Here is a 14,577-nt window from a genome sequence, read left to right as displayed (position 1 = left end):
TCTCTTCCCCTCGTTTCCTTCCACTCTCTCAATCTTTCTTTCTGCTTCCTCTCTTTCTCACTCCCTCCTCGTATCTACTCCCCTCTTCCCTTATCTCTCTATTTTCTCTCTCCCTTTCTCATCCGCCCTCTCACTCTTTAGTGTCACGTCGCAAAAATACTTCCAATAGTTCCACTGGGTTTGGCCCATGCAGCATACAGCTAGCTCGAGTCTGTCTGTCTGTCTGGGAATTGGATGTTTAGGATGTCTTTCACAGGCCTGTGCAGCAGAGTGAGGTGGGTGGTTCCGAAATGATGCATAGCTGTCGGGCCCTTTTATATGTTTCCTGTGACACGCACACACAAACACACACACACACACACACACACACACACACACACACACACACACACACACACACACACACACACACACACACACACACACACACACACACACACAGTCACACACACAACTAATTGCACACACACACACACACCTAATTGCACGCACGGATGCACTCTCTCTAACACACGCACACACCTACACTCACTCTCACACACTCTCCCTCTCTTTCTCTAATTAAAAAACAAAGGGCCTGACAACCACACCCCTCAAAAGACAGTGTAATGTACAGCGTATTTGGAAAGTATTCAGACCCCTTGACTTTTCCCACGTTTTGTTACAGTTCAGCCTTATTCTAAAATGGATTAAATGTTTGTTTTTTTATTTCCCCTCTCATCAATCTACACACAATACCCCTTAATGGCAAAGCAAAAACAGGTTTTTTAGAAATGTTTGCAAATGTATAAAATAAAAAAAACAGAAACATAACATTAACATAAGTATTCAGACCCTTTACTCAGTACTTTGTTGAAGCACCTTCGGCAGCGATTACATCCTTGAGCCTTCTTGGGTATGACGCTACAAGCTTGGTGTTATGACTTCTATGAATGGTGGGTGGAGGAGTCAAGCGCAGAGAGCAGGTAGTTCCGTACCTGGATCTTTTATTCCAATGACAGCGGAAAAACAGACATGTAAAACACAAGGGCGCATGAAACAACCCGTCCAAATAAACAGGACTAAAACTGTCCGGAAATATAGAGATCACAATAATCAACCAACACCATAAAACAGAGAACAAGCCCACAGAATAACCAGCGGGCCCAGTGCCCTTAAATAGCCTACAAACAAAACTCAACTCAAAACAGGTGTAACCAATTAGACCCAACTAACAGAAGCACAAGGAAAGGGAATCGATGGCAGCTAGTAGGCCGGCGACGACGACCGCCGAGCAAACAGGAAGAGGCACCATCTTCGGCGGGATTCGTGACACTTGGCGCACCTGTTTTGGGGAGTTTCTCCCATTCTTCACTGCAGATCCTCCCAAACTCTGTCAGATTAGATGGGAGCGTCGCAACACAGCTATTTTCAGGTCTCTTCAGAGATGTTTGATTGGGTTCAAGTCCGGGCTCTAGCTGGGCCACTCAAGGACATTCAGAGACTTGTGCTGAAGCCACTCCTGCATTGTCTTGGCTGTGCTAAAGGTCGTTGTCCTGTTGGAAGGTAAAACCTTCGCTCCAGTCTGAGGTCCTGAGGTTTCCTCCAAACGTGATGCTTGCATTCAGGCCAAAAAGTTCAATCTTGGTTTCATCAGACCAGAGAATCTTGTTTCTCATCATCTGAGAGTCCTATAGGTGCCTTTTGGCAAACTCCAAGAGGGCTGTCATGTGCCTTTTACTGAGGAGTGGCCTCCGTCTGGCCACTACCATAAATGCCTGATTGGTGGAGTCCTGCAGAGATGATTGTCCTTCTGAAAGGTTCTCCCATCTCCACAGAGGAACTCTGGAGCTCTTTCAGAGTGACCATCAGATTCTTGGTCACCTCCCTGACCAAGACCCTTCTCCCCCAATTACTCAGTTTGGCCAGGCGGCCAGCTCTAGGAAGAGCTTATACCATTTAAGAAGAATGGTGGAGGCCACTGTGTTCTTGGGGACCTTCAATGCTGCAGACATTTTTTGGTACCCTTCCTCAGATCTGTGCCTTGACACAGTCTCGGAGCTCTACGGACAATTCCTTGGACCTCATGGCTTGGTTTTTGCTCTGACATTCACTGTCAAATGAGGCACCTTATATAGACAGGTGTGTGCCTTTCCAAATCATGTCCAATCAATTGAATTTACCACAGGTGGACTCTAATCACCTGTTTTCGCTTTGTCATTATAGGATATTGTGTGTAGATTGATGAGGAATTTGGATGACATTTTATTTAATCCATTTTAGAATAAGGCTGTAATGTACATTTTTGGGGGGAAAAGTCAAAGGGTCTGAATACTTTCCTAATGCATTGTATACACGGCTCAGATGATGAAATATGCGTGTTTGAAAGGCGCTCGCCTACAGTAAGAACATGGGCCTGAAGTAGTGGGAGAAATGGAGACCGGGCGGCTAGTCTGATGCGTATGGGGTGTATGTGTGTGTATGGGGGGTCCTGTGTGGCTCAGTTGTTAGAGCATGGCGCTTGCAACGCCAGGGTTGTATGAATGTATGTACTCACTACTGTAACACACTGCTAAATGACTACAATGCAATTATCTGCACCGGAGTCATTACTGTACTGTGATCAGCCATAAGCAGTGTGTTTACTCTATACATGACATGGTGTCTGTGTAAGGACTGTACTAGGATCAGCCATTAGCAGTGTGTTTCTTGTATACATGACAGGTTGTCTGTGTAAGGACTGCACTAGAATCAGCCACTAACCTGCAACACCAGCTGGAGTTGAGCCTTGGCCTGTTCTGCAGGTGTCTGCAAGAGAGGGGAGAAAGAACCTTCAGTGTCACACTGGATAGCTTTAACATTTTATTAGCTATTTTTATTTGTTCCTTACTATTATTTATTAAGTATGGGACAATATAGATATTCAATTAATACGGGGGGAAAATTGTGTTATATTTTTTTCTATATCTGAAATATTCCCTGGTGTGAACATTTAACTTGCCTTATGTATAAATAGCTTTTTTCAGTCGTGGTTATTTCTTATTTGGAGTACAATGACTACACCCCTATGGACCTTGGAACTCGACAGAGGAGCATTATCTGTGGGTTTCAGGCGAGAGTCAACAGATGTTGTGTGTGTGTGTGTGTGTGCCTGTTTTACTATAGTTCTGAGTACCAGATGTCCTCACAAGAATAGTAAACCAAGGGAAATTCTGACAAGTGAGGACATTTTGCAAGTCCTCACAAGGAAAATTGCTATTTTAGGCTTAGGTGTTACGGTGAGAACTAGCTTTGGGGTTTAGGTTAGGTTTAAGGGAAAATTTGATTTTGAATGAGAATTTACTATCGGTCCTCAAAAAGTATAGTAAAGCAAATGTGTGTGTGTGTGTGAGGCAGGTTAGATGTGTGCTCTTTAACAGAGAGGATGTGTGCACCTGTGAGAGGCGGGTTACAGCAGGACTGTTCTCCCGGGCACCTGTCAATCAAATGAGGATCTGATCAGGCCGTCAGATGGCGTCGCCTCATTTGAAACGACAGTAACAACAATCAGACAACCATTAAAATGACATGAAAGCCTCTTATTATATTTTTCGCGCTCCGTCTCGCCCCCCCACCCCCCCTTCTCTTCATCTGCGGGGAGTTGTGAGGAGGAGAAGTGCAACTTTTTCTCTTGGGGGGGGCAATGCACACACACACACATTCACAAACCAGGCTACTCTACTTCTTTTTTCCCTCCCTTTTTTCCTGTGATTTCTTTCTACTGTTTGTTTTATTGCAGTTTGATTGGAGAGAGTCTAATTGAAGGGCAAATCCACTTCAGATGCAGTGGGCATCGCTGGGACCCAGCTGGAAGTTTGGAAGTTTGGGAGGCGAAGCGAGCGCTGCCTCTGGGGAGGACAATTAAAGCTTTTTTTTTACTATTGTTAATGAATTACGCAGAATAAATCGCTCTCTCTCATCTGTTATCGCTCATTCTCTCTCTCTCTCATCTGTTATCTCTCTCTCTCTCATCTGTTCTCTTTCATCTGTTATCTCTCTCTCTCTCATCTGTTATCTCTCTCTCTCTCTCTCTCTCTCTCTCTCTCTCTCTCTCTCATCTGTTATCTCTCTCTCTCTCATCTGTTATCTCTCTCTCTCTCTCATCTGTTATCTCTCTCTCTCTCTCATCTGTTATCTCTCTCTCTCTCATCTGTTATCTCTCTCTCTCTCATCTGTTATCTCTCTCTCTCTCATCTGTTATCTCTCTCTCTCATCTGTTATCTCTCTCTCTCATCTGTTATCTCTTTCATCTGTTATCTCTCTCTCTCTCATCTGTTATCTCTCTCTCTCTCTCATCTGTTATCTCTCTCTCTCTCATCTGTTATCTCTTTCATCTGTTATCTCTCTCTCTCTCTCATCTGTTATCTCTCTCTCTCTCATCTGTTCTCTCTCTCTCATCTGTTATCTCTCTCTCTCTCTCTCTCTCTCATCTGTTATCTCTCTCTCTCTCATCTGTTATCTCTCTCTCTCTCTCTCTCTCTCATCTGTTATCTCTCATCTGTTATCTCTCTCTCTCTCTCATCTGTTATCTCTCTCTCTCTCATCTGTTATCTCTCTCTCTCTCTCATCTGTTATCTCTCTCTCTCTCGTCTGTTATCTCTCGCTCTCTCTCATCCGTTATCTCTCTCTCTCTCATCTGTTATCTCTCTCTCTCTCTCATCTGTTATCTCTCTCTCTCATCTGTTATCTCTCTCTCTCATCTGTTATCTCTCTCTCTCTCTCATCTGTTATCTCTTTCATCTGTTATCTCTCTCTCTCTCATCTGTTATCTCTCTCTCTCTCTCTCTCATCTGTTATCTCTCTCTCCCTCTCTCTCTCTCATCTGTTATCTCTCTCTCTCATCTGTTATCTCTCTCTCTCTCATCTGTTATCTCTCTCTCTCTCATCTGTTATCTCTCTCTCTCTCATCTGTTATCTCTCTCTCTCATCTGTTATCTCTCTCTCTCATCTGTTATCTCTCTCTCTCTCATTGGCTGTCTGTTTGTGTGGAATACAGACACAGAAGAGCCTGTGGTTTGTGCTTTATTCAAGCCAGACAGTGGACACAGTGGAACCAAAAATCATCAAAACTATGAAAAAACACATATGGAGTCATGAAGTAACCAAAAAAGTGTTAAACGAATGGCATTCTCTCAACCAGCTTCATGAGGAAGTCTTTTCCAGCAGTCTTGAAGCAGTTCCCACATATGCTGAGCACTTGTTGGCTGCTTTTCCTTCACTCTGCGGTCCAACTCATCCCAAACCATCTCAATTGGGTTGAGGTCGGGTGATTGTGGAGGCCAGGTCATCTGATGCAGCACTTCATCACTCTCCTTGGTCAAATATACCTTACACAGCCTGGAGGTGTGTTGGGTAATTGTCCTGTTGACACACCTCCTCCTCCATGCTTCACCATGGGAACCACACATGCAGAGGTCATCCGTTCACCTACTCTGTGTCTCGCAAAGACACGGCGTTTGGAACCAAAAATGCTAAATTTGGATTCATCAGACCAAATGACAGATTTCCACGGGTCTGATGTCCATGGCTCGTGTTTCTTGGCCCAAACAAGTCTCTTCTTCTTATTGGTGTCTTTTAGTAGTGTTTTTTTTGCAGCAATTCGACCATGAAGGCCTGATTCACACAGTCTCCTCTGAACAGTTGATGTTGACATGTCTGTTACTTGAACTCTGTGAATAATTTTTTGGGGCTGCAATTTCTGAGGCTGGTAACTCTAATGAACTTATCCTCTGCAGCAGAGGTGACTCTGGGTTTTCCTTTCCTGCGGCAGTCCTCGTGAGAGCCAGTTTCATCATAGCGCTTGATTTGTTTTTGCGACTGCACTTGAAGAAACATTCAAAGTTCTTGAAATGTTCCAGATTGACTGTCCTTCATGTCTTAAAGTAATGATGGACTGTAATTTCTCTTTGATTATTTGAGCTGGTCGTTTTGATACAAGGCCATTTGGTTTTAGACAGTCCCTTCACATTAAAAATAAAAATGTGTATTGTATGAAACTATTGGATTCCATTGGCTGTGTAGTAGAATGTTGGCTTGATATGTCGGTTTGTGTTTATAGGCATGTCTGGTTGTGTGCGTCGTTTAGGCCTACTTTGTGTCTTGGTCAGTATAGCTCTCTCATTCGCTCTCTTCTCTCTCTCTTTCTGTCTCTCTTTCTCTCTCCCACTCTCTCCCTGTCAGTATTTCTGTTCTCCTGGCCATCGAGCCACTTTGATTGGAACTCGACTGGAATAGTTGCCGCGCGGTGCCGAGCCATGGGCTTTCTTGGCACGGGCACCATTTTCGTCATTTGACATGTTTATTTAACCGTTATATAACGCTCGCCATTTGTCACGTTACGAAACAAACAGGGGCCGGGCTTTTCTTCATATCATTTCTCTTTTCTCCCCCCCCCCCCGTGTGTAAACACACATGGTGTTATATGGCAGAAGCCTGGGGGGCAGTGTAAGCAACTGCAAATGTAATTAGGGGGGGGGGGGTACATTTCATAATAAACTGTAACTAAGATGATTGCAATGCGCCACTATTATCCGGGACCACTTAAGCTCTGTGATGTTTCTGCCGACTGTTTGTTATACATCAAGACGGAGTGTTATTGTAATCACTGTTGCACTGGATGGTGAGAGGGGGGCCTCGACCAGGCTAACGTGATACTTGTTTTAGTATCGTGGCAAGGAAACAAAACACAAAGCGAATTTAACTTCTTTAGGAAAACAAACGTTATGGTGCCATCCAAAGTCACATGTATTTCCCAAGCTATATAGCGCACACTATTTTACATACTGTAGGTTTTTAAAGGACCAAAGAGTTTGGTCTGCTTCGTTGTTTTCGTTTTTTTGCCACAACCTTTTTTTTTGTTGCAACACTGGTATCGTCACAGCCCTTGTGTGTGTGGTGGGAGGTGTGACTCTGGGTATGCGTGTCTGTGCGCGCCCTTGTATGTGTGTGAGGGCCCTGGGTGTTCTCCTGTCACTCAGTCATCTCTCCCAGTCTGATTGATAATTACAGCTGTCTGACAGTCCCCAGTCCTACTGAGTTTGATCCGCACTGTCACCTCCACCAACGGGACCAAACCCTGCACCCCGCCACTCTCAAAGACCCACTCGGCGACAAACCCATGTTTTTTAAAAGGTGGGGAATATGATGTGTCTTTATATCAAGCGGTGGGGGGGGGTAGACGGAAAGAAAGGCGAGGTTGACGTGTTTGTCATCTAAGACACAGCCGAGTGACACTTTTACATTAAAGGGGGTCATTATATTTTCCCGGCTGCCACGAAAAGTGACGTTTTTACGAAGTGACAAGTTTACAGTTTGATAAATCAAATTTATGCGGGATGAGGCGGGCTGTCAGCAGTGGGGCCCGCGCCTCCCTCGCCATCTAAATGATACTCCCAGGCACCACATTCAAATTTCATCCCATTAGCATTTAATTTCTCCTCTAATCCTACAGTGTGTGTGTGCGTGCGTGTGCCTTGCTTCCTAGAGAGCAATCGCAATCTGAGGCGGCAGCCCGGGCTGTATAACGCTTCCACCCCAGATGACTATCATTCTTCCTTGACAATTAAGACTCCTCAAATCTAATAGCAGAGATATTGGAATTACACACGGGCCTTTTGAGGCATGTCAAAACGCTGCTCGCTCTTCCTCCCGATACAGCTGTCAAATCAGTAGGCGAACACTCACACGCACACACACACACCTATGCATACGTAAGCACACACACGCACCCACAGGTGTGCTGACATTCACATTCACGCACACACACACACACACACTACAGGACAGCGCTATCATGACTCTTTATCTCTCATCCCACTTAAAATGTGCTCTGTTTTCCGTCTCTCGAAAGACTTGTTGCTGGTGCCTTTTATTTCATGTTTTCTTTCATACCCCTTGAGTGCGTCGCTTTTCAGAGAGAGAAAAGTGTTTTTTTTTTGTTTTTTTGGTGGTGGTGCTGCAGATGCTCTGCCCCCTGTGTGCTGCTCTGTTGACTCTTGTCTGAAACACACACACTCACTCACTCACTCACTCACTCACTCACACACACACACACTCACAAACACAAAACCCCCCACATATAGATAATCACCACATTAAACACATCAATAGAATCCTATATAGAAACACTTACAACACTTTTTTCTCCCACCCCTTGTCATCCGGATTAGATGTATAGGCATCATTTAGACTTAGTTCAGGTTTTCGTTACTTTAGGGCTCGAGGTACAGCTAACAACCACTTTAGACAGCTACTGCATGTTGAACAACAACAAAAATGTGTCTTCAACGTCAAATAAAGCCTATAGATAGCGTGTTGGTGTGAGGGCAGGGAGGAGGATGGTGTGTGTGTACTTGCGCCTGTGTACGTCTGGTGTCGGGGCCTAAATGAGGACCTGGTAGAGGCCTCTCTCTCTCTGCTGCTCCTCCAGCCTCCCTCCCTCTAGTCCATTATCTCCACACACAGAGGACACTGATCCGCTCGGCAGCCTAAGCCAATTACACACACACTCATCATCAGGCTCACGTGCCATCAGGTTTGCAACCTCTCGCCCCAAAGTTGTCTCTCTCCCTCCCTCTCTAGGTCTGTCTGGTGTGAGGCCCTCTCTTAGTCACAGCAATGGGGATTTCTCTCCACGGTCTCACCGGATCATCTGGCTGACCGTAGACAGACAGTGCAAGGTCCTTTATCCCTCCCTAAATTCCCACTACCTCCCCTCGCTCTTCTTCAATCTCACCCCTCGCTCTATCACTCTATCCCTTTCCTCTATCTCTATCCCACCCCTCTCTCTTCCACCCTATCCTTCCCCTCTCCATGCATTTCTACCAACAACACTCCTTTCTCTTCTTCTATCCCTCCCCTATTTATCTCTCTGTTCCTGTCACCCATAGACAATTATTCAGTCTCATGGCAAATCGACCAGACGGCCAAAAACTACCAGGTAGAATCTCAACTGGCACCCTATTTCCTATGTAGTGCACTACTTTTGATCATGGGTGCCATTTGGGACTCATGGCATGACCTTACATTTACATTTTAGTCAGTTAGCAGACGCTCTTACCCAGAGTGGTTAAGTGCCTTGGTCAAGGGCACATCAACAGATTGTTCACTTAGTTGGCTTGGGGATTTGAACCAGTCACCTTTCGGTTACTGGCCCAATGCTCTTAACCACTAGGCTACCTGCCGCCTCATGTGTCTTGCGCAAACACCTCAAGCTTTTAAGGTCACTAGATTGTTAGGTCTTCAGTTCACACAGTTTACTCGAAGGACATAATCCAAATACGAATATTATTATACTATAATATTATTCTTCCACTTTTATATTTTACTGTATGTACAGGTAACTGCCTAAATAATGGAAACACTTGAGTACCAGTATAATGAAAGCAGGTGCTTCCACACAGGTGTGGTTCCTGAGTTAATTAAGCAAATTAGCATCCCATCATGCTTAGGGTCATGCAGGGCAGGCCATTATTTTAGCTACCATGGCTATGTCACCATAGGATGACAATGCCCCCATCCACAGGGCATGAGTGGTCACTGAATGGTTTGATGAGCATTCAAAATATTTAAACCATATGCCATGGACTCTACAAGGTGTCGAAAGAATTCCACAGGGATGCTGGTCCATGTTGACTCCAATGCTTCCCACAGTTGTGCCAAGTTGGCTAGATGTCCTTTGGGTGGTGGACCATTCTTGATACAGACGGGAAAATGTTGAGCGTGAAAAACCCTGTAGCGTTGGAATTCGTGGCACACTCAAAACGGTGCACCTGGCACCTACTACCACACCCTGTTCAAAGGCAATCTTTCGTCTCCCCCTTTCACCCTCAATGGCGCACACACACACACAATCCATGTATCAATTGTCTCAAGGCTTTAACCCGTCTTCTCCCCTTCATCTACATTTATTAAAGTGGATTCAACATCAATAAGGGATCATAGCTTTCACATGGACTCACCAGGTCAGTCTAGGTTATGGAAAGAGCAGGTGTTCATAATGTTTTGATCACTCAGTGTATACATCAGGACCATCTTTCTCTATCTTTGGCCAGTCTGTTTTTAGACTTTTGGGACTATTTCAGTGGTTCCACTGTACTTAAACAGCTGGGTTACCACAAACTGTCTTGCCTTTCTTCCCTATCCACTCAGCCATCAAGGTGAGACTCTCTCTCTCGCGCTCCCTCTCTCGTTCTCCCCCTCCCTCCCACTCCTGTAATGGAGGGACACCTCCTCCGCCAGTCCAGTCTGCTACACCACCTCCTCTGTCTCCCTCTGTCAGTCCTTTTTATTAGACAATATTTAATTCCAGCCATTCCACTTGGCAGGGGAAAGAGTGGAGTGAGAGAGGGCGGGGGGGGGGGGGCTGGTCTTGATTAGTTGAGTACTGGAGTCAGCAGAAGTCATAACCTAGCACACCCCACCTTCCCTCCGACAGGCCCGAGAAGAGAGGGAGGGGAAGAGAAGAAAAGAAGAGGCGACCACTTTATCTCAACCACACTGCACCTCCAAACCACCTGATGATGACACATAATCTAATACCGGACTACATGTGTCCATAACACACAACAAGCCCACGCGTACACAATCACTAGAACATACCTGCACATTATATACACACTCGGGCGTCCTGCATTTATCTCCTGTTTTGTTTCTCTCCATTTTCTTCCTTCTCTTCTGTTGTGCAGTTGCCTATTTGTGAATCAATCAGACCTATTGTTGTATTCCTGATGCGTGTATGAATGTATTATTTTTGCCTGGTTTTTAAGTATTTCAATATTGTGAGCATGTTTGACACATAACCACAAATTCACGTAGTCTACAGTTAGGATGTAACAGTTGATTAATAACTAAGACACCCATTCACATACAAAAAGAAGAACATAAAATATATACTCCCAAAACATCAAACCCACTCACAATATTTAAATACTTATAAACTAGCTCCAACTAACAAAGAGGATCACATTTGATACACTCAGCGTGTACACAATGAATAGCTCTGATTGAGTGACAAATATGCTGCTGCACAACAGACAACAAGAACGGAGACAATTGAGACAAACAAAACAGGGAACAAATGAAGGAGATCCACAGGTTTGCATCCCAAATAGCACCCTATTCCCTAGTGCACTACTTTTGACCAGGGCCGTATGTCTCTAATCGAGAGTAGGGCACTATATAAGGAGCATGGTACCATTTGGGTGTCAGGAACCATCTAAATGATAACACAATGACTCAGTCTATATAGGACAAAGGACAAATGGTTGTATTCGTAAAGAACCGATGCCAAATCCCCTCTAACCACAATGACCCCTTGATTGATTTTTATTTATTTATTTATTCATCTCATTCGATTTTTTTAAGTTGTCTTTTTTTTTTTATCTTTATGTTTTCATTTGTTCCTCCGAAACCCGGCCAGCCGCCCTGTACCCAAAAGAAGAACAAGAAAAAACAAAAACAGCACCCCTTGAAAATGTAATATTCCTGTTTTTAATATTGAGGTCTATAAGATCAGGGCAGAGATGGGGTTCCTTGGCAATATGTTTATATACTTTATAAATATGAAAACAAACCCCTGCCTATCAGCGGTCGAGCCTCCGCACCCCTCTGCACCCCCGTCGAGTCTCTCATCTTATATAAAAAATAATGTTGTATATGGATATACTTTTATATATAATCGCAATATGGAACCGGAGTCTCTTTTACAATGTGCCATACTTCAGGCTGGCGCTAACAGCATTTTATGGGCCGGGAGCTGTTCATCTTCATGTCTCTAGCAGGCATGAGCACTGCATAATAATGTCGTTTCCTGCCCCCAAATGTTATTTCACAGACCCCGGCTCATTTCTCAAACTTCACCACTTTTACAATTTCCAAAACTTTTATTCCTTTCATTATTAGGAACAAGATTTCATTACGTATTTAGAATGTAAACAAGCCTGAGTAATGACATCCTCCATCTCCCTGGAATCCTTCCCACTGATGCCGACACCCCCTCGGCCTCCCCGCCACGCTGGCCTCATCTTGTGTGCGGGTGTGCACATGGACGCAGGCGCACACACACAGTGCTTGGGCCAAGATGGAACACAACAACATTAATTTACCACCCTGAGAGCTTTTTTTGTTTGTTTGTTTGTGTTTGTGTTTGTGTTTGTATGTGTGTGTGTGTGTGTGTGTGTGTGTGTGTGTGTGTGTGTGTGTGTGTGTGTGTGTGTGTGTGTGTGTGTGTCCTCCGATAAAGGAGGTGGGGGAAAGTTTTATACTCAACTCAAATAAATCATGTAGAAGAAAAATGAGCAAATGTGCGGGCTAACTCATCTTCTCCCCATCCAGAGAAAATGAAATTCACTGGAATACCTATCAAAACTGCAATCATCAAGAGATAATATCTTCTTTGGTCTATCTGCACTTTCCGATTTAATTTCCTCCATGCCCTTGACATCCACCGATACCATTAAGATGAAGCACGTACAGTAAGAGAGTAGTTCTCACGTCTTGATATATGATGCCTCGCCGCTAAATGTAATATCATCATTTGGAAATTAATGCAATATTTCTTTTGTTAGCTTTTTTTTTTTTTCACGGCGGTGTCCTCGAGCTAGCGGCACGCCGGAGCGAGTGGAAGACAGACAAATAGAAAAGGGGGGCAGAGGGAGGTGGGGTGGGTGAATAGAAAAAGGGGGCAGAGGGGAGGGAGGTGGGGTGGGTGAATACTTTGGTTTCATGGCAGCCATTTCCCCAGTCAGAATGACATGCAATTACGTGTGGGTCGGCCCCCGATCAGGGGTCAGTGAAATTACTCCATCATTTAGCAGCGCAGTGGAGATGAGAGGATTCCCCCCCTCCCTCTCTCCCCAGACATATCAAATATGATGCAATCATTAGTGTAATAAGCATGGAAATCTGTTTGCAGATTATCGTGCCATTTCTCTCCCCCTCTTATCTGACGAGTCGCTTGCTCTCTCTCTCTCTCTCTCTCTCTCTCTCTCTCTCTCCCCCGAGCTGTTTCCAGCCTCTTTATCCACCACAATCAAATTACCTGCAAAAAAAGAGAGGGAATAGGAGAGAGAGGGGGGGGGACTGCCCATTGGATATATGACAGTGTGGATAGGGGGTTTTCATTTCGGCAAAAGTCTGTCCTCTGTACTCTCTCCTCTGTGACCAGGAAGCCGGTAAGTGGTCAAGGAGTGTGTCAATTCGTTAGTAGGCAAACTGAAGATGTTCTCCCCTCTGTGATAGCCTCCTATCACAGAGTGCATCCTACCGCGGAAGAGTTCTGATAAAACACAGGGGGGCGTATATGTTTAAAAACAATATACTAGTTTTACCTATAAAATGTCTTGCACAACTAACTTAATTCGTTTTGAGCACTTCACACATTCATTATGGGATCCACCCCTGTAAAACGTCATTTGACCAACGACGGCACGAGTGGAGGAGGACCGCCTCATTTCAAGCAAGCGCATTTCCATCCACGTTCACCCTCCTTGCCGACTCTCCTCGATTAACTGAGAACTTTTTCAAAAGGTGGCGAGAGAGGACGGAGGAGAGGACGCGGGAGGTGAGCAAACCTAACTTGATAAAAGGCCTGGGTCTGTCAGGCCACTATCCCGTTGCCTACTCCTCTCTATCCTCTCCATCCTCCTCTCCCCTCATCCCGTACATGCTGCTATCGTTTTACCCAACAGGAAAATAAATATCATGACATACTCAGGAACACTAGACATTAAGTTGCTCTTACACCTGTGTAACAACACTGTAGTTATTCTAGAAATAATATTGTACTCATATTTATAACATACCCAATAGCTTTCAATTACATGCAAAAGTGGAATGAGAAATTGTAATACAATGTTGTTACTGGAGTCATTTTGCATCATAAAATGTGTTACAAAGCCAAAACAAGGATCACTACCCAGCAAACAGGGGATGTCCTAAGGACATTAGGCGACATTGCCATTAGGTTCCTTTGAGAGTTTCGGCAAGATGTTCTCACTGACGTTATGAGAATGTTCTAAGAACATTAAAACATGACGTTAACCTCGGGACCATAAGAGGATGTTCAGTACAGGTCCCGGTTTTGGTCACGGAATAAGGTTATAATAAGGTACTATGATGTCCATTGAGGAACGTTACAAAAAGGTTCCGATTTGGTTCTGATAGGACGTTATCCATAGGACATTCAATGACCACAAGGGAAGTTTCTAGTTCCCTGTAGGTTCCCAGGACATCACTGAGGATCATGTCAGGACCTTTTGAGAAAAATCTCAGGACTTTCATTTTACTATTCTTTAGAAATTTTGCGTGATGGTCCCAAGGGCAGTTCTCTGGGGGACCTTTGTCTACTTCCCTGTAAGTTACCAGGACATCAATGAGGACAACGTCAGGACGTTTTCTAACACGTTCTCAGGATATTCATTTTACCAGTCATCAGGACGCCATGTGCTGGTCCCAGGTGTCCCAAACCATTTTGAGTGAAGTAATGAAATGGTATTGGGGTTTTAATGTAAGTGGTACAATACGGTGTTTAGTTAAAATTGTTTTAAAAAATCTTTCATC

At 44.4% G+C, this 14,577-nt stretch overlaps 1 long non-coding RNA gene across 2 annotated transcripts in view; it reads right to left on the bottom strand.

Annotated features, from left to right (window-relative positions):
* Positions 1-14,577, bottom strand: part of LOC116353612 (uncharacterized) — a 206,662-nt gene that overhangs the window by 92,466 nt on the left and 99,619 nt on the right. For both annotated transcript variants that reach the window (XR_004203076.1, XR_004203077.1), the window contains one exon: positions 2,743-2,787. This is a non-coding gene — a long non-coding RNA (uncharacterized LOC116353612). The remainder of the gene's footprint in view (positions 1-2,742; positions 2,788-14,577) is intronic.

Source organism: Oncorhynchus kisutch, linkage group LG15 (genome assembly GCF_002021735.2).
Source record: "Oncorhynchus kisutch isolate 150728-3 linkage group LG15, Okis_V2, whole genome shotgun sequence".
Lineage (NCBI taxonomy): Eukaryota > Metazoa > Chordata > Actinopteri > Salmoniformes > Salmonidae > Oncorhynchus > Oncorhynchus kisutch.
The sequence above is the reverse complement of the archived record's forward strand: the minus strand, read 5'-3'. Positions and strand labels throughout refer to the sequence as shown.